The sequence below is a fragment of the Nerophis ophidion genome, linkage group LG19 (genome assembly GCF_033978795.1).
Source record: "Nerophis ophidion isolate RoL-2023_Sa linkage group LG19, RoL_Noph_v1.0, whole genome shotgun sequence".
NCBI lineage: Eukaryota > Metazoa > Chordata > Actinopteri > Syngnathiformes > Syngnathidae > Nerophis > Nerophis ophidion.
The window spans coordinates 33,052,335-33,073,646 of record NC_084629.1 but is presented as its reverse complement, the minus strand read 5'-3'; positions in this window follow the sequence as shown (position 1 = coordinate 33,073,646).

Below are 21,312 nucleotides of genomic sequence, written 5' to 3'. Positions count from 1 at the left end.
GTCATATTGAGTGTTACAGTATACAGTCATATTGAGTAAAACCTCATTTTTGTATTTGCAAACCATTGAAAAACAACTGTATCTAGTAAAACTCACATGTATTCAATATCACAGGCATTTTTAGACATGTTGCACGTTTGGATTAGGAATTATGTTGGAATACATTTTTATTGCTTTTTTCGCATTATCTCAGGATTCTAAGTACATTACTGTCAAATTGAGTAACAAATCAAATTTTATTTTTGCAAACCTTACCAAATGGTTTTTTTTTTCAGGAAAACTCTCGAAGATGCATTTCTTCAGGAATTATTAGACATTTTGCATGTGTATTTTTGGAGTTATGTTTCAAAAACTGTCATTTTGAGTGTGACCAATATGAGGCCAGTAAAATCTTATATTTGTATTTGTGATTCTTTCCAAAATACGTGATTCTGCTAAAACTTACATAAATTCAATATTAAAGGCTTTTTAAGACAAATGTCATATTTGGTTTTGGAGTTATGATTATAAACCTTTCATATTTAGTATGACAGTTACACTGTTATATTGAATAAAAAAACTAACTTATGTCTTTGCAAACCTTACAAAAGATCATTTTTCTAGTACAACTAACAAAAAAACATATCTCTAGGCATTATTACTCATTTTGCATGTGTTGTTTGGAAGTTATGTGTGAATACATTTTTATTGCTTTTTTCGCATTATCTCAGGATTCTAAGACTATTATAGTTATATTGAGTAAAAAACTACTTTTTGCATTTGCAAGATTTAAAAAAGCATATATGTTTCGAGTAAAACTCCCAAAGATGCATCATTTCAGGCATTATTAGCCATTTTTCATGTGTGGTGTAGGAGTTATGTTTAAATAACTGTCATATTGAGTGTTACAGTATACAGTCATATTGAGTAAAACCTCATTTTTGTATTTGCAAACCATTGAAAAACCACTGTATCTAGTAAAACTCACATGTATTCAATATCACAGGCATTTTTAGACATTTTGCACGTTTGGATTAGGAATTATGTTTGAATACATTTTTATTGCTTTTTTCGCATTATCTCAGGATTCTAAGTACATTACTGTCAAATTGAGTAACAAATCAAATTTTGTTTTTGCAAACCTTAACAAATGTTTTTTTTCTGGAAAACTCTCGAAGATGCATTTCTTCAGGCATTAATAGACATTTTGCATGTGTATTTTTGGAGTTATGTTTCAAAAACTGTCATTTTGAGTGTGACCAATATGAGGCCAGTAAAATCTAATATTTGTATTTGTGATTCTTTCCAAAATACCTGATTCTGCTAAAACTTACATAAATTCAATATTAAAGGCTTTTTAAGACAAATGTCATATTTGGTTTTGGAGTTATGATTATAAACCTTTCATATTTAGTATGACAGTTACACTGTTATATTGAATAAAAAAACTAACTTATGTCTTTGCAAACCTTACAAAAGATCATTTTTCTAGTACAACTAACAAAAAACATATCTCTAGGCATTATTAGCCATTTTGCATGTGTTGTTTAGAAGTTATGTGTGAATACATTTTTATTGCTTTTTTCGCATTATCTCAGGATTCTAACACTATTATAGTCATATTGAGTAAAAAACTACTTTTTGCATTTGCAAGATTTAAAAAAGCATATGTTTCGAGTAAAACTCCCAAAGATGCATTATTTCAGGCATTATTAGCCATTTTTCATGTGTGGTGTAGGAGTTATGTTTAAATAACTGTCATATTGAGTGTTACAGTATACAGTCATATTGAGTAAAACCTCATTTTTGTATTTGCAAACCATTGAAAAACAACTGTATCTAGTAAAACTCACATGTATTCAATATCACAGGCATTTTTAGACATTTTGCACGTTTGGATTAGGAATTATGTTTGAATACATTTTTATTGCTTTTTTCGCATTATCTCAGGATTCTAAGAACATTACTGTCAAATTGAGTAACAAATCAAATTTTGTTTTTGCAAACCTTACCAACTGTTTTTTTTCAGGAAAACTCTCGAAGATGCATTTCTTCAGGCATTATTAGACATTTTGCATGTGTATTTTTGGAGTTATGTTTCAAAAACTGTCATTTTGAGTGTGACCAATATGAGGCCAGTAAAATCTAATATTTGTATTTGTGATTCTTACCAAAATACCTGATTCTGCTAAAACTTACATAAATTCAATATTAAAGGCTTTTTAAGACAAATGTCATATTTGGTTTTGGAGTTATGATTATAAGCCTTTCATATTTAGTATGACAGTTACACTGTTATATTGGGAAAAAAAACTAACTTTTGTCTTTGCAAACCTTACAAAAGATCATTTTTCTAGTACAACTAACCAAAATACATATCTCTAGGCATTATTAGCCATTTTGCATTTGTTGTTTAGAAGTTATGTTTGAATACATTTGTATTGCTTTTTTCGCATTATCTCAGGATTCTAAGACTATTATAGTCATATTGAGTAAAAAACTACTTTTTGCATTTGCAATATTTAAAAAAGCATATGTTTCGAGTAAAACTCCCAAAGATGCATTATTTCAGGCATTATTAACCATTTTTCATGTGTGGTGTAGGAGTTATGTTTAAATAACTGTCATATTGAGTGTTACAGTATACAGTCATATTGAGTAAAACCTCATTTTTGTATTTGCAAACCATTGACAAACAACTGTATCTAGTAAAACTCACATGTATTCAATATCACAGGCATTTTTAGACATTTTGCACGTTTGGATTAGGAATTATGTTTGAATACATTTTTATTGCTTTTTTCGCATTATCTCAGGATTCTAATAACATTACTGTCAAATTGAGTAACAAATCCAATTTTGTTTTTGCAAACCTTACCAAATGTTTTTTTTTTCAGGAATACTCTCGAAGATGCATTTCTTCAGGCATTATTAGACATTTTGCATGTGTATTTTTGGAGTTATGTTTCAAAAACTGTCATTTTGAGTGTGACCAATATGAGGCCAGTAAAATATTATATTTGTATTTGTGATTCTTTCCAAAATACCTGATTCTGCTAAAACTTACATAAATTCAATATTAAAGGCTTTTCAAGACAAATGTCATATTTGGTTTTGGAGTTATGATTATAAACCTTTCATATTTAGTATGACAGTTACACTGTTATATTGAAGAAAAAAAAACTAACTTGTGTTATTGCAAACCTTACAAAAGATCATTTTTCTAGTACAACTAACAAAAAAACATATCTCTAGGCATTATTAGCCATTTTGCATGTGTTGTTTAGAAGTTATGTGTGAATACATTTTTATTGCTTTTTTCGCATTATCTCAGGATTCTAAGACTATTATAGTCATATTGAGTAAAAAACTACTTTTTGCATTTGCAAGATTTAAAAAAGCATATGTTTCGAGTAAAACTCCCAAAGATGCATTATTAGCCATTTTTCATTTGTGGTGTAGGAGTTATGTTTAAATAACTGTCATATTGAGTGTTACAGTATACAGTCATATTGAGTAAAACCTCATTTTTGTATTTGCAAACCATTGAAAAACAACTGTATCTAGTAAAACTCACATGTATTCAATATCACAGGCATTTTTAGACATTTTGCACGTTTGGATTAGGAATTATGTTTGAATACATTTTTATTGCTTTTTTCGCATTATCTCAGGATTCTAAGTACATTACTGTCAAATTGAGTAACAAATCAAATTGTGTTTTTGCAAACCTTACCAAATGTTTTTTTTTTTCAGGAAAACTCTCGAAGATGCATTTCTTCAGGCATTATTAGACATGTTGCATGTGTATTTTTGGAGTTATGTTTCAAAAACTGTCATTTTGAGTGTGACCAATATGAGGCCAGTAAAATCTAATATTTGTATTTCTGATTCTTTCCAATACACCCGATTCTGCTAAAACTTACACAAATTCAATATTAAAGGCTTTTTAAGACAAATGTCATATTTGGTTTTGGAGTTATGATTATAAACCTTTCATATTTAGTATGACAGTTACACTGTTATATTGAATAAAAAAACTAACTTATGTCTTTGCAAACCTTACAAAAGATCATTTTTCTAGTACAACTAACAAAAAAACATATCTCTAGGCATTATTACTCATTTTGCATGTGTTGTTTGGAAGTTATGTGTGAATACATTTTTATTGCTTTTTTCGCATTATCTCAGGATTCTAAGACTATTATAGTTATATTGAGTAAAAAACTACTTTTTGCATTTGCAAGATTTAAAAAAGCATATATGTTTCGAGTAAAACTCCCAAAGATGCATTATTTCAGGCATTATTAGCCATTTTTCATGTGTGGTGTAGGAGTTATGTTTAAATAACTGTCATATTGAGTGTTACAGTATACAGTCATATTGAGTAAAACCTCATTTTTGTATTTGCAAACCATTGAAAAACAACTGTATCTAGTAAAACTCACATGTATTCAATATCACAGGCATTTTTAGACATTTTGCACGTTTGGATTAGGAATTATGTTGGAATACATTTTTATTGCTTTTTTCGCATTATCTCAGGATTCTAAGAACATTACTGTCAAATTGAGTAACAAATCAAATTTTGTTTTTGCAAACCTTACCAAATGTTTTTTTTTCAGGAAAACTCTCGAAGATGCATTTCTTCAGGCATTATTAGACATTTTGCATGTGTATTTTTGGAGTTATGTTTCAAAAACTGTCATTTTGAGTGTGACCAATATGAGGCCAGTAAAATCTAATATTTGTATTCGTGATTCTTTCCAAAATACCTGATTCTGCTAAAACTTACATAAATTCAATATTAAATGCTTTTTAAGACAAATGTCATATTTGGTTTTGGAGTTATGATTATAAACCTTTCATATTTAGTATGAGAGTTACACTGTTATATTGGAAAAAAAAACCAACTTGTGTCTTTGCAAACCTTACAAAAGGTAATTTTTCTAGTACAACTAACAAAAAAACATATCTCTAGGCATTATTAGCCATTTTGCATGTGTTGTTTAGAAGTTATGTGTGAATACATTTTTATTGATTTTTTCGCATTATCTCAGGATTCTAAGACTATTATAGTCATATTGAGTAAAAAACTACTTTTTGCATTTCCAAGATTTAAAAAAGCATATGTTTCGAGTAAAACTCCCAAAGATGCATTATTTCAGTTATTATTAGCCATTTTTCATGTGTGGTGTAGGAGTTATGTTTAAATAACTGTCATATTGAGTGTTACAGTATACAGTCATATTGAGTAAAACCTCATTTTTGTATTTGCAAACCATTGAAAAACAACTGTATCTAGTAAAACTCACATGTATTCAATATCACAGGCATTTTTAGACATGTTGCACGTTTGGATTAGGAATTATGTTGGAATACATTTTTATTGCTTTTTTCGCATTATCTCAGGATTCTAAGTACATTACTGTCAAATTGAGTAACAAATCAAATTTTATTTTTGCAAACCTTACCAAATGGTTTTTTTTTTCAGGAAAACTCTCGAAGATGCATTTCTTCAGGAATTATTAGACATTTTGCATGTGTATTTTTGGAGTTATGTTTCAAAAACTGTCATTTTGAGTGTGACCAATATGAGGCCAGTAAAATCTTATATTTGTATTTGTGATTCTTTCCAAAATACGTGATTCTGCTAAAACTTACATAAATTCAATATTAAAGGCTTTTTAAGACAAATGTCATATTTGGTTTTGGAGTTATGATTATAAACCTTTCATATTTAGTATGACAGTTACACTGTTATATTGAATAAAAAAACTAACTTATGTCTTTGCAAACCTTACAAAAGATCATTTTTCTAGTACAACTAACAAAAAAACATATCTCTAGGCATTATTACTCATTTTGCATGTGTTGTTTGGAAGTTATGTGTGAATACATTTTTATTGCTTTTTTCGCATTATCTCAGGATTCTAAGACTATTATAGTTATATTGAGTAAAAAACTACTTTTTGCATTTGCAAGATTTAAAAAAGCATATATGTTTCGAGTAAAACTCCCAAAGATGCATTATTTCAGGCATTATTAGCCATTTTTCATGTGTGGTGTAGGAGTTATGTTTAAATAACTGTCATATTGAGTGTTACAGTATACAGTCATATTGAGTAAAACCTCATTTTTGTATTTGCAAACCATTGAAAAACAACTGTATCTAGTAAAACTCACATGTATTCAATATCACAGGCATTTTTAGACATTTTGCACGTTTGGATTAGGAATTATGTTGGAATACATTTTTATTGCTTTTTTCGCATTATCTCAGGATTCTAAGAACATTACTGTCAAATTGAGTAACAAATCAAATTTTGTTTTTGCAAACCTTACCAAATGTTTTTTTTTCAGGAAAACTCTCGAAGGTGCATTTCTTCAGGCATTATTAGACATTTTGCATGTGTATTTTTGGAGTTATGTTTCAAAAACTGTCATTTTGAGTGTGACCAATATGAGGCCAGTAAAATCTAATATTTGTATTCGTGATTCTTTCCAAAATACCTGATTCTGCTAAAACTTACATAAATTCAATATTAAATGCTTTTTAAGACAAATGTCATATTTGGTTTTGGAGTTATGATTATAAACCTTTCATATTTAGTATGAGAGTTACACTGTTATATTGGAAAAAAAAACTAACTTGTGTCTTTGCAAACCTTACAAAAGGTAATTTTTCTAGTACAACTAACAAAAAAACATATCTCTAGGCATTATTAGCCATTTTGCATGTGTTGTTTAGAAGTTATGTGTGCATACATTTTTATTGATTTTTTCGCATTATCTCAGGATTCTAAGACTATTATAGTCATATTGAGTAAAAAACTACTTTTTGCATTTCCAAGATTTAAAAAAGCATATGTTTCGAGTAAAACTCCCAAAGATGCATTATTTCAGTTATTATTAGCCATTTTTCATGTGTGGTGTAGGAGTTATGTTTAAATAACTGTCATATTGAGTGTTACAGTATACAGTCATATTGAGTAAAACCTCATTTTTGTATTTGCAAACCATTGAAAAACAACTGTATCTAGTAAAACTCACATGTATTCAATATCACAGGCATTTTTAGACATGTTGCACGTTTGGATTAGGAATTATGTTGGAATACATTTTTATTGCTTTTTTCGCATTATCTCAGGATTCTAAGTACATTATTGTCAAATTGAGTAACAAATCAAATTTTATTTTTGCAAACCTTACCAAATGGTTTTTTTTTTCAGGAAAACTCTCGAAGATGCATTTCTTCAGGAATTATTAGACATTTTGCATGTGTATTTTTGGAGTTATGTTTCAAAAACTGTCATTTTGAGTGTGACCAATATGAGGCCAGTAAAATCTTATATTTGTATTTGTGATTCTTTCCAAAATACGTGATTCTGCTAAAACTTACATAAATTCAATATTAAAGGCTTTTTAAGACAAATGTCATATTTGGTTTTGGAGTTATGATTATAAACCTTTCATATTTAGTATGACAGTTACACTGTTATATTGGGAAAAAAAACTAACTTGTGTCTTTGCAAACCTTACAAAAGATCATTTTTCTAGTACAACTAACCAAAATACATATCTCTAAGCATTATTAGCCATTTTGCATGTGTTGTTTAGAAGTTATGTTTGAATACATTTTTATTGCTTTTTTCGCATTATCTCAGGATTCTAAGACTATTATCGTCATATTGAGTAAAAAACTACTTTTTGCATTTGCAAGATTTAAAAAAGCATATGTTTCGAGTAAAACTCCCAAAGATGCATTATTTCAGGCATTATTAGCCATTTTTCATGTGTGGTGTAGGAGTTATGTTTAAATAACTGTCATATTGAGTGTTACAGTATACAGTCATATTGAGTAAAACCTCATTTTTGTATTTGCAAACCATTGAAAAACAACTGTATCTAGTAAAACTCACATGTATTCAATATCACAGGCATTTTTAGACATTTTGCACGTTTGGATTAGGAATTATGTTTGAATACATTTTTATTAGTTTTTTCGCATTATCTCAGGATTAGTACATTACTGTCAAATTGAGTAACAAATCAAATTTTGTTTTTGCAAACCTTACCAAATGTTTTTTTTCTGGAAAACTCTCGAAGATGCATTTCTTCAGGCATTATTAGACATTTTGCATGTGTATTTTTGGAGTTATGTTTCAAAAACTGTCATTTTGAGTGTGACCAATATGAGGCCAGTAAAAACTTATATTTGTATTTGTGATTCTTTCCAAAAAACCTGATTCTGCTAAAACTCACATAAATTCAATATTAAAGGCTTTTTAAGACACATTTCATATTTGGTTTTGGAGTTATGATTATAAACCTTTCATATTTAGTATGACAGTTACACTGTTATATTGAATAAAAAAACTAACTTTTGTCTTTGCAAACCTTACAAAAGATCATTTTTCTAGTACAACTAACAAAAAAACATATCTCTAGGCATTATTAGCCATTTTGCATGTGTTGTTTAGAAGTTATGTTTGAATACATTTTTATTGGTTTTTTTGCATTATCTCAGGATTCTAAGACTATTATAGTCATATTGAGTAAAAAAAACTACTTTTTGCATTTGCAAGATTCAAAAAAGCATATGTTTCGAGTAAAACTCCCAAAGATGCATTATTTCAGGCATTATTAGCCATTTTTCATGTGTGGTGTAGGAGTTATGTTTAAATAACTGTCATATTGAGTGTTACAGTATACAGTCATATTGAGTAAAACCTCATTTTTGTATTTGCAAACCATTGAAAAACAACTGTATCTAGTAAAACTCACATGTATTCAATATCACAGGCATTTTTAGACATTTTGCACGTTTGGATTAGGAATTATGTTTGAATACATTTTTATTGCTTTTTTCGCATTATCTCAGGATTCTAAGAACATTACTGTCAAATTGAGTAACAAATCAAATTTTGTTTTTGCAAACCTTACCAAATGTTTTTTTTTCAGGAAAACTCTCGAAGATGCATTTCTTCAGGCATTATTAGACATTTTGCATGTGTATTTTTGGAGTCATGATTCAAAAACTGTCATTTTGAGTGTGACCAATATGAGGCCAGTAAAATCTAATATTTGTATTTGTGATTCTTTCCAAAATACTTGATTCTGCTAAAACTTACATCAATTCAATATTAAAGGCTTTTTAAGACAAATGTCATATTTGGTTTTGGAGTTATGATTATAAACCTTTCATATTTAGTGTGACAGTTACACTGTTATATTGAATAAAAAAACTAACTTATGTCTTTGCAAACCTTACAAAAGATAATTTTTCTAGTACAACTAACAAAAAATACATATCTCTAGGCATTATTAGCCATTTTGCATGTGTTGTTTAGAAGTTTTTTGTAAATACATTTTTATTGATTTTTTCGCATTATCTCAGGATTCTAAGACTATTATAGTCATATTGAGTAAAAAACTACTTTTTGCTTTTGCAAGATTTAAAAAAGCATATGTTTCGAGTAAAACTCCCAAAGATGCATTATTTCAGGCATTATTAGCCATTTTTCATGTGTGGTGTAGGAGTTATGTTTAAATAACTGTCATATTGAGTGTTACAGTATACAGTCATATTGAGTAAAACCTCATTTTTGTATTTGCAAACCATTGAAAAACAACTGTATCTAGTGAAACTCACATGGATTCAATATCACAGGCATTTTTAGACATTTTGCACGTTTGGATTAGGAATTATGTTTGAATACATTTTTATTGCTTTTTTCGCATTATCTCAGGATTCTAAGAACATTACTGTCAAATTGAGTAACAAATCAAATTTTGTTTTTGCAAACCTTACCAAATGGTTTTTTTCAGGAAAACTCTCGAAGATGCATTTCTTTAGGCATTATTAGACATTTTGCATGTGTATTTTTGGAGTTATGTTTCAAAAACTGTCATTTTGAGTGTGACCAATATGAGGCCAGTAAAATCTTATATTTGTATTTGTGATTCTTTCCAAAATACCTGATTCTGCTAAGACTTACATAAATTCAATATTAAAGGCTTTTTTCATATTTGGTTTTGGAGTTATGATTACAAACCTTTCATATTTAGTATGACAGTTACACTGTTATATTGAAAAAAAAAACTAACTTGTGTCTTTGCAAAACTTACAATAGATCATTTTTCTAGTAAAACTAACCAAAATACATATCTCTAGGTATTATTAGCCATTTTGCATTTGTTGTTTAGAAGTTATGTTTGAATACATTTTTATTGCTTTTTTCGCATTATCTCAGGATTCTAAGACTATTATAGTCATATTGAGTAAAAAACTACTTTTTGCATTTGCAATATTTAAAAAAGCATATGTTTCGAGTAAAACTCCCAAAGATGCATTATTTCAGGCATTATTAGCCATTTTTCATGTGTGGTGTAGGAGATATGTTTAAATAACTGTCATATTGAGTGTTACAGTATACAGTCATATTGAGTAAAACCTCATTTTTGTATTTGCAAACCATTGAAAAACCAATGTATCTAGTAAAACTCACATGTATTCAATATCACAGGCATTTTTAGACATTTTGCACGTTTGGATTAGGAAGTATGTTTGAATACATTTTTATTGCTTTTTTCGCATTATCTCAGGATTCTAAGAACATTACTGTCAAATTGAGTAACAAATCAAATTTTGTTTTTGCAAACCTTACCAAATGTTTATTTTTCAGGAAAACTCTCGAAGATGCATTTCTTCAGGCATTATTAGACATTTTGCATGTGTATTTTTGGAGTTATGTTTCAAAAACTGTCATTTTGAGTGTGACCAATATGAGGCCAGTAAAATCTTATATTTGTATTTGTGATTCTTTCCAAAATACCTGATTCTGCTAAAACTTACATAAATTCAATATTAGAGGCTTTTTAAGACAAATGTCATATTTGGTTTTGGAGTTATGATTATAAACCTTTCATATTTAGTATGACAGTTACACTGTTATATTGAAAAAAAAAATCTAACTTGTGTCTTTGCAAACCTTACAAAAGATCATTTTTCTAGTACAACTAACCAAAATACATATCACTAGGCATTATTAGCCATTTTGCATTTGTTGTTTAGAAGTTATGTTTGAATACATTTTTATTGCTTTTTTCGCATTATCTCAGGATTCTAAGACTATTATAGTCATATTGAGTAAAAAACTACTTTTTGCATTTGCAAGATTTAAAAAAGCATATGTTTCGAGTAAAACTCCCAAAGATGCATTATTTCAGGCATTATTAGCCATTTTTCATGTGTGGTGTAGGAGTTATGTTTAAATAACTGTCATATTGAGTGTTACAGTATACAGTCATATTGAGTAAAACCTCATTTTTGTATTTGCAAACCATTGAAGAACCACTGTATCTAGTAAAACTCACATGTATTCAATATCACAGGCATTTTTAGACATTTTGCACATTTGGAATAGGAATTATAGTAGAATACATTTTTATTGCTTTTTTCGCATTATCTCAGGATTCTAAGAACATTACTGTCAAATTGAGTAACAAATCAAATTTTGTTTTTGGAAACCTTACCAAATTTTTTTTTTCAGGAAAACTCTCGAAGATGCATTTCTTTAGGCATTAATAGACATTTTGCATGTGTATTTTTGGAGTTATGTTTCAAAAACTGTCATTTTGAGTGTGACCAATATGAGGCCAGTAAAATCTTATATTTGTATTTGTGATTCTTTCCAAAATACCTGATTCTGCTAAAACTTACATAAATTCAATATTAGAGGCTTTTTAAGACAAATATCATATTTGGTTTTGGAGTTATGATTATAAACCTTTCATATTTAGTATGACAGTTACACTGTTATATTGGAAAAAAAAATCTAACTTGTGTCTTTGCAAACCTTACAAAAGATCATTTTTCTAGTACAACTAACCAAAATACATATCTCTAGGCATTATTAGCCATTTTGCATTTGTTGTTTAGAAGTTATGTTTGAATACATTTGTATTGCTTTTTTCGCATTATCTCAGGATTCTAAGACTATTATAGTCATATTGAGTAAAAAACTACTTTTTGCATTTGCAAAGTTTAAAAAAGCATATGTTTCGAGTAAAACTCCCAAAGATGCATTATTTCAGGCATTATTAGCCATTTTTCATGTGTGGTGTAGGAGTTATGTTTAAATAACTGTCATATTGAGTGTTACAGTATACAGTCATATTGAGTAAAACCTAATTTTTGTATTTGCAAACCATTGAAAAACAACTGTATCTAGTAAAACTCACATGTATTCAATATCACAGGCATTTTTAGACATTTTGCACGTTTGGATTAGGAATTATGTTGGAATACATTTTTATTGCTTTTTTCGCATTATCTCAGGATTCTAAGTACATTACTGTCAAATTGAGTAACAAATCAAATTTTGTTTTTGCAAACCTTACCAAATGTTTTTTTTCTTGAAAACTCTCGAAGATGCATTTCTTTAGGCATTATTAGACATTTTGCATGTGTATTTTTGGAGTAATGTTTCAAAAATTGTCATTTTGAGTGTGACCAATACGAGGCCAGTAAAATCTAATATTTGTATTTGTGATTCTTTCCAAAATACCTGATTCTGCTAAGACTTACATAAATTCAATATTAAAGGCTTTTTAAGACAAATGTCATATTTGGTTTTGGAGTTATGATTATAAACCTTTCATATTTAGTGTGACAGTTACACTGTTATATTGAATAAAAAAACTAACTTATGTCTTTGCAAACCTTACAAAAGATCATTTTTCTAGTACAACTAACAAAAAATACATATCTCTAGGCATTATTAGCAATTTTGCATGTGTTGTTTTGAAGTTATGTGTGAATACATTTTTATTGATTTTTTCGCATTATCTCAGGATTCTAAGACTATTATAGTCATATTGAGTAAAAAACTACTTTTTGCATTTGCAAGATTTAAAAAAGCATATGTTTCGAGTAAAACTCCCAAAGATGCATTATTTCAGGCATTATTAGCCATTTTTCATGTGTGGTGTAGGAGTTATGTTTAAATAACTGTCATATTGAGTGTTACAGTATACAGTCATATTGAGTAAAACCTCGTTTTTGTATTTGCAAACCATTGAAAAACCACTGTATCTAGTAAAACTCACATGTATTCAATATCACAGGCATTTTTAGACATTTTGCACGTTTGGATTAGGAATTATGTTGGAATACATTTTTATTGCTTTTTTCGCATTATCTCAGGATTCTAAGAACATTACTGTCAAATTGAGTAACAAATTAATTTTGTTTTTGCAAACCTTACCAAATGTTTTTTTTTCAGGAAAACTCTCGAAGATGCATTTCTTCAGGCATTATTAGACATTTTGCATGTGTATTTTTGGAGTTATGTTTCAAAAACTGTCATTTTGAGTGTGACCAATATGAGGCCAGTAAAATCTTATATTTGTATTTGTGATTCTTTCCAAAATACCTGATTCTGCTAAGACTTACATAAATTCAATATTAAAGGCTTTTTTCATATTTGGTTTTGGAGTTATGATTATAAACCTTTCATAATTAGTATGACAGTTACACTGTTATATTGGAAAAAAAAACTAACTTCTGTCTTTGCAAACCTTACAAAAGATCATTTTTGTAGTACAACTAACAAAAAAACATATCTCTAGGCATTATTAGCCATTTTGTAAGTGTTGTTTAGAAGTTATGTGTGAATACATTTCTATTGCTTTTTTCGCATTATCTCAGGATTCTAAGACTATTATAGTCATATTGAGTAAAAAACTACTTTTTGCATTTGCAAGATTTAAAAAAGCATATGTTTCGAGTAAAACTCCCAAAGATGCATTATTTCAGGCATTATTAGCCATTTTTCATGTGTGGTGTAGGAGTTATGTTTAAATAACTGTCATATTGAGTGTTACAGTATACAGTCATATTGAGTAAAACCTCATTTTTGTATTTGCAAACCATTGAAAAACAACTGTATCTAGTAAAACTCACATGTATTCAATATCACAGGCATTTTTAGACATTTTGCACGTTTGGATTAGGAATTATGTTTGAATACATTTTTATTGCTTTTTTCGCATTATCTCAGGATTCTAATAACATTACTGTCAAATTGAGTAACAAATCCAATTTTGTTTTTGCAAACCTTACCAAATGTTTTTTTTTCAGGAAAACTCTCGAAGATGCATTTCTTCAGGCATTATTAGACATTTTGCATGTGTATTTTTGGAGTTATGTTTCAAAAACTGTCATTTTGAGTGTGACCAATATGAGGCATGTAAAATCTTATATTTGTATTTGTGATTCTTTCCAAAATACCTGATTCTGCTAAGACTTACATAAATTCAATATTAAAGGCTTTTTTCATATTTGGATTTGGAGTTATGATTATAAACCTTTCATATTTAGTATGACAGTTACACTGTTATATTGAAAAAAAAAACTAACTTGTGTCTTTGCAAACCTTACAATAGATCATTTTTCTAGTACAACTAACCAAAATACATATCTCTAGGTATTATTAGCCATTTTGCATTTGTTGTTTAGAAGTTATGTTTGAATACATTTTTATTGCTTTTTTCGCATTATCTCAGGATTCTAAGACTATTATAGTCATATTGAGTAAAAAACTACTTTTTGCATTTGCAATATTTAAAAAAGCAAATGTTTCGAGTAAAACTCCCAAAGATGCATTATTTCAGGCATTATTAGCCATTTTTCATGTGTGGTGTAGGAGTTATGTTTAAATAACTGTCATATTGAGTGTTACAGTATACAGTCATATTGAGTAAAACCTCATTTTTGTATTTGCAAACCATTGAAAAACCACTGTATCTAGTAAAACTCACATGTATTCAATATCACAGGCATTTTTTGACATTTTGCACGTTTGGATTAGGAATTATGTTTGAATACATTTTTATTGCTTTTTTCGCATTATCTCAGGATTCTAAGAACATTACTGTCAAATTGAGTAACAAATCAAATTCTGTTTTTGCAAACCTTACCAAATGTTTTTTTTTCAGGAAAACTCTCGAAGATGCATTTCTTCAGGCATTATTAGACATTTTGCATGTGTATTTTTGGAGTTATGTTTCAAAAACTGTCATTTTGAGTGTGACCAATATGAGGCCAGTAAAATCTTATATTTGTATTTGTGATTCTTTCCAAAATACCTGATTCTGCTAAAACTTACATAAATTCAATATTAGAGGCTTTTTAAGACAAATGTCATATTTGGTTTTGGAGTTATGATTATAAACCTTTCATATTTAGTATGACAGTTACACTGTTATATTGAAAAAAAAAATCTAACTTGTGTCTTTGCAAACCTTACAAAAGATAATTTTTCTAGTACAACTAACCAAAATACATATCTCTAGGCATTATTAGCCATTTTGCATTTGTTGTTTAGAAGTTATGTTTGAATACATTTTTATTGCTTTTTTCAAATTATCTCAGGATTCTAAGACTATTATAGTCATATTGAGTAAAAAACTACTTTTTGCATTTGCAAAGTTTAAAAAAGCATATGTTTCGAGTAAAACTCCCAAAGATGCATTATTTCAGGCATTATTAGCCATTTTTCATGTGTGGTGTAGGAGTTATGTTTAAATAACTGTCATATTGAGTGTTACAGTATACAGTCATATTGAGTAAAACCTCATTTTTGTATTTGCAAACCATTGAAAAACAACTGTATCTAGTAAAACTCACATGTATTCAATATCACAGGCATTTTTAGACATTTTGCACGTTTGGATTAGGAATTATGTTGGAATACATTTTTATTGCTTTTTTCGCATTATCTCAGGATTCTATGTACATTACTGTCAAATTGAGTAACAAATCAAATTTTGTTTTTGCAAACCTTACCAAATGTTTTTTTTCTGGAAAACTCTCGAAGATGCATTTCTTCAGGCATTATTAGACATTTTGCATGTGTATTTTTGGAGTTATGTTTCAAAACTGTCATTTTGAGTGTGACCAATATGAGGCCAGTAAAATCTAATATTTGTATTTGTGATTCTTTCCAAAATACCTGATTCTGCTAAAACTTACATAAATTCAATATTAAAGGCTTTTTAAGACAAATGTCATATTTGGTTTTGGAGTTATGATTATAAACCTTTCATATTTAGTGTGACAGTTACACTGTTATATTGAATAAAAAAACTAACTTATGTCTTTGCAAACCTTACAAAAGATCATTTTTCTAGTACAACTAACAAAAAATACATATCTCTAGGCATTATTAGCCATTTTGCATGTGTTGTTTAGAAGTTATGTGTGAATACATTTTTATTGATTTTTTCCCATTATCTCAGGATTCTAAGACTATTATAGTCATATTGAGTAAAAAACTACTTTTTGCATTTGCAATATTAAAAAAAGCATATGTTTCGAGTAAAACTCCCAAAGATGCATTATTTCAGGCATTATTAGCCATTTTTCATGTGTGGTGTAGGAGTTATGTTTAAATAACTGTCATATTGAGTGTTACAGTATACAGTCATATTGAGTAAAACCTCATGTTTGTATTTGCAAACCATTGAAAAACAACTGTATCTAGTAAAACTCACATGGATTCAATATCACAGGCATTTTTAGACATTTTGCACGTTTGGATTAGGAATTATGTTTGAATACATTTTTATTGCTTTTTTCGCATTATCTCAGGATTCTAAGAACATTACTGTCAAATTGAGTAACAAATCAAATTTTGTTTTTGGAAACCTTACCAAATGTTTTTTTTTCAGGAAAACTCTCGAAGATGCATTTCTTTAGGCATTATTAGACATTTTGCATGTGTATTTTTGGAGTTATGTTTCAAAAACTGTCATTTTGAGTGTGACCAATATGAGGCCAGTAAAATCTTATATTTGTATTTGTGATTCTTTCCAAAATACCTGATTCTGCTAAGACTTACATAAATTCAATATTAAAGAATTTTTTCATATTTGGTTTTGGAGTTATGATTATAAACCTTTCATATTTAGTATGACAGTTACACTGTTATATTGAAAAAAAAACAACTAACTTCTGTCTTTGCAAACCTTACAAAAGATCATTTTTCTAGTACAACTAACAAAAAAACATATCTCTAGGCATTATTAGCCATTTTGCATGTGTTGTTTAGAAGTTATGTGTGAATACATTTTTATTGCTTTTTTCGCATTATCTCAGGATTCTAAGACTATTATAGTCATATTGAGTAAAAAACTACTTTTTGCATTCGCAAAATTTAAAAAAGCATATGTTTCGAGTAAAACTCCCAAAGATGCATTATTTCAGGCATTATTAGCCATTTTTCATGTGTGGTGTAGGAGTTATGTTTAAATAACTGTCATATTGAGTGTTACAGTATACAGTCATATTGAGTAAAACCTCATTTTTGTATTTGCAAACCATTGAAAAACCACTGTATCTAGTAAAACTCACATGTATTCAATATCACAGGCATTTTTAGACATTTTGCACGTTTGGATTAGGAATTATGTTTGAATACATTTTTATTGCTTTTTTCGCATTATCTCAGGATTCTAAGAACATTACTGTCAAATTGAGTAACAAATCAAATTTTGTTTTTGCAAACCTTACCAAATGTTTTTTTTTCAGGAAAACTCTCGAAGATGCATTTCTTCAGGCATTATTAGACATTTTGCATGTGTATTTTTGGAGTTATGTTTCAAAAACTGTCATTTTGAGTGTGACCAATATGAGGCCAGTAAAATCTTATATTTGTATTTGTGATTCTTTCCAAAATACCTGATTCTGCTAAAACTTACATAAATTCAATATTAGAGGCTTTTTAAGACAAATGTCATATTTGGTTTTGGAGTTATGATTATAAACCTTTCATATTTAGTATGACAGTTACACTGTTATATTGAAAAAAAAAACTAACTTCTGTCTTTGCAAACCTTACAAAAGATCATTTTTGTAGTACAACTAACAAAAAAACATATCTCTAGGCATTATTAGCCATTTTGTATGTGTTGTTTAGAAGTTATGTGTGAATACATTTTTATTGCTTTTTTCGCATTATCTCAGGATTCTAAGACTATTATAGTCATATTGAGTAAAAAACTACTTTTTGCATTTGCAAGATTTAAAAAAGCATATGTTTCGAGTAAAACTCCCAAAGATGCATTATTTCAGGCATTATTAGCCATTTTTCATGTGTGGTGTAGGAGTTATGTTTAAATAACTGTCATATTGAGTGTTACAGTATACAGTCATATTGAGTAAAACCTCATTTTTGTATTTGCAAACCATTGAAAAACAACTGTATCTAGTAAAACTCACATGTATTCAATATCACAGGCATTTTTAGACATTTTGCACGTTTGGATTAGGAATTATGTTTGAATACATTTTTATTGCTTTTTTCGCATTATCTCAGGATTCTAAGAACATTACTGTCAAATTGAGTAACAAATCAAATTTTGTTTTTGCAAACATTACCAAATGTTTTTTTTTCAGGAAAACTCTCGAAGATGCATTTCTTCAGGCATTATTAGACATTTTGCATGTGTATTTTTGGAGTTATGTTTCAAAAACTGTCATTTTGAGTGTGACCAATATGAGGCCAGTAAAATCTTATATTTGTATTTGTGATTCTTTCCAAAATACCTGATTCTGCTAAGACTTACATAAATTCAATATTAAAGGCTTTTTTCATATTTGGTTTTGGAGTTATGATTATAAACCTTTCATATTTAGTATGACAGTTACACTGTTATATTGAAAAAAAAAAACTAACTTGTGTCTTTGCAAACCTTACAATAGATCATTTTTCTAGTACAACTAACCAAAATACATATCTCTAGGTATTATTAGCCATTTTGCAATTGTTGTTTAGAAGTTATGTTTGAATACATTTTTATTGCTTTTTTCGCATTATCTCAGGATTCTAAGACTATTATAGTCATATTGAGTAAAAAACTACTTTTTGCATTTGCAATATTTAAAAAAGCATATGTTTCGAGTAAAACTCCCAAAGATGCATTATTTCAGGCATTATTAGCCATTTTTCATGTGTGGTGTAGGAGTTATGTTTAAATAACTGTCATATTGAGTGTTACAGTATACAGTCATATTGAGTAAAACCTCATTTTTGTATTTGCAAACCATTGAAAAACCACTGTATCTAGTAAAACTCACATGTATTCAATATCACAGGCATTTTTAGACATTTTGCACGTTTGGATTAGGAATTATGTTTGAATACATTTTTATTGCTTTTTTCGCATTATCTCAGGTTTCTAAGAACATTACTGTCAAATTGAGTAACAAATCAAATTGTGTTTTTGCAAACCTTACCAAATGTTTTTTTTTCAGGAAAACTCTCGAAGATGCATTTCTTCAGGCATTATTAGACATTTTGCATGTGTATTTTTGGAGTTATGTTTCAAAAACTGTCATTTTGAGTGTGACCAATATGAGGCCAGTAAAATCTTATATTTGTATTTGTGATTCTTTCCAAAATACCTGATTCTGCTAAAACTTACATAAATTCAATATTAGAGGCTTTTTAAGACAAATGTCATATTTGGTTTTGGAGTTATGATTATAAACCTTTCATATTTAGTGTGACAGGTTACACTGTTATATTGAATAAAAAAACTAACTTATGTCTTTGCAAACCTTACAAAAGATCATTTTTCTAGTACAACTAACAAAAAATACATATCACTAGGCATTATTAGCCATTTTGCATGTGTTGTTTAGAAGTTATGTGTGAATACATTTTTATTGATTTTTTCCCATTATCTCAGGATTCTAAGACTATTATAGTCATATTGAGTAAAAAACTACTTTTTGCATTTGCAAGATTTAAAAAAGCATATGTTTCGAGTAAAACTCCCAAAGATGCATTATTTCAGGCATTATTAGCCATTTTTCATGTGTGGTGTAGGAGTTATGTTTAAATAACTGTCATATTGAGTGTTACAGTATACAGTCATATTGAGTAAAACCTCATGTTTGTATTTGCAAACCATTGAAAAACAACTGTATCTAGTAAAACTCAAATGGATTCAATATCACAGGCATTTTTAGACATTTTGCACGTTTGGATTAGGAATTATGTTTGAATACATTTTTATTGCTTTTTTCGCCTTATCTCAGGATTCTAAGAACATTACTGTCAAATTGAGTAACAAATCAAATTTTGTTTTTGGAAACCTTACCAAATGTTTTTTTTTCAGGAAAACTCTCGAAGATGCATTTCTTTAGGCATTATTAGACATTTTGCATGTGTATTTTTGGAGTTATGTTTCAAAAACTGTCATTTTGAGTGTGACCAATATGAGGCCAGTAAAATCTTATATTTGTATTTGTGATTCTTTCCAAAATACCTGATTCTGCTAAGACTTACATAAATTCAATATTAAAGGCTTTTTTCATATTTGGTTTTGGAGTTATGATTATAAACCTTTCATATTTAGTATGACAGTTACACTGTTATATTGAAAAAAAAAACTAACTTCTGTCTTTGCAAACCTTACAAAAGATCATTTTTCTAGTACAACTAACAAAAAAACATATCTCTAGGCATTATTAGCCATTTTGCATGTGTTGTTTAGAAGTTATGTGTGAATACACTTTTATTGCTTTTTTCGCATTATCTCAGGATTCTAAGACTATTATAGTCATATTGAGTAAAAAACAACTTTTTGCATTTGCAAGATTTAAAAAAGCATATGTTTCGAGTAAAACTCCCAAAGATGCATTATTTCAGGCATTATTAGCCATTTTTCATGTGTTGTGTAGGAGTTATGTTTAAATAACTGTCATATTGAGTGTTACAGTATACAGTCATATTGAGTAAAACCTCATTTTTGTATTTGCAAACCATTGAAAAACCACTGTATCTAGTAAAACTCACATGTATTCAATATCACAGGCATTTTTAGACATTTTGCACGTTTGGATTAGGAATTATGTTTGAATACATTTTTATTGCTTTTTTCGCATTATCTCAGGATTCTAAGAACATTACTGTCAAATTGAGTAACAAATCAAATTTTGTTTTTGCAAACCTTACCAAATGTTTTTTTTTCAGGAAAACTCTCGAAGATGCATTTCTTCAGGCATTATTAGACATTTTGCATGTGTATTTTTGGAGTTATGTTTCAAAAACTGTCATTTTGAGTGTGACCAATATGAGGCCAGTAAAATCTAATATTTGTATTTGTGATTCTTTCCAAAATACCTGATTCTGCTAAAACTTACATAAATTCAATATTAGAGGCTTTTTAAGACAAATGTCATATTTGGTTTTGGAGTTATGATTATAAACCTTTCATATTTAGTATGACAGTTACACTGTTATATTGAAAAAAAAAATC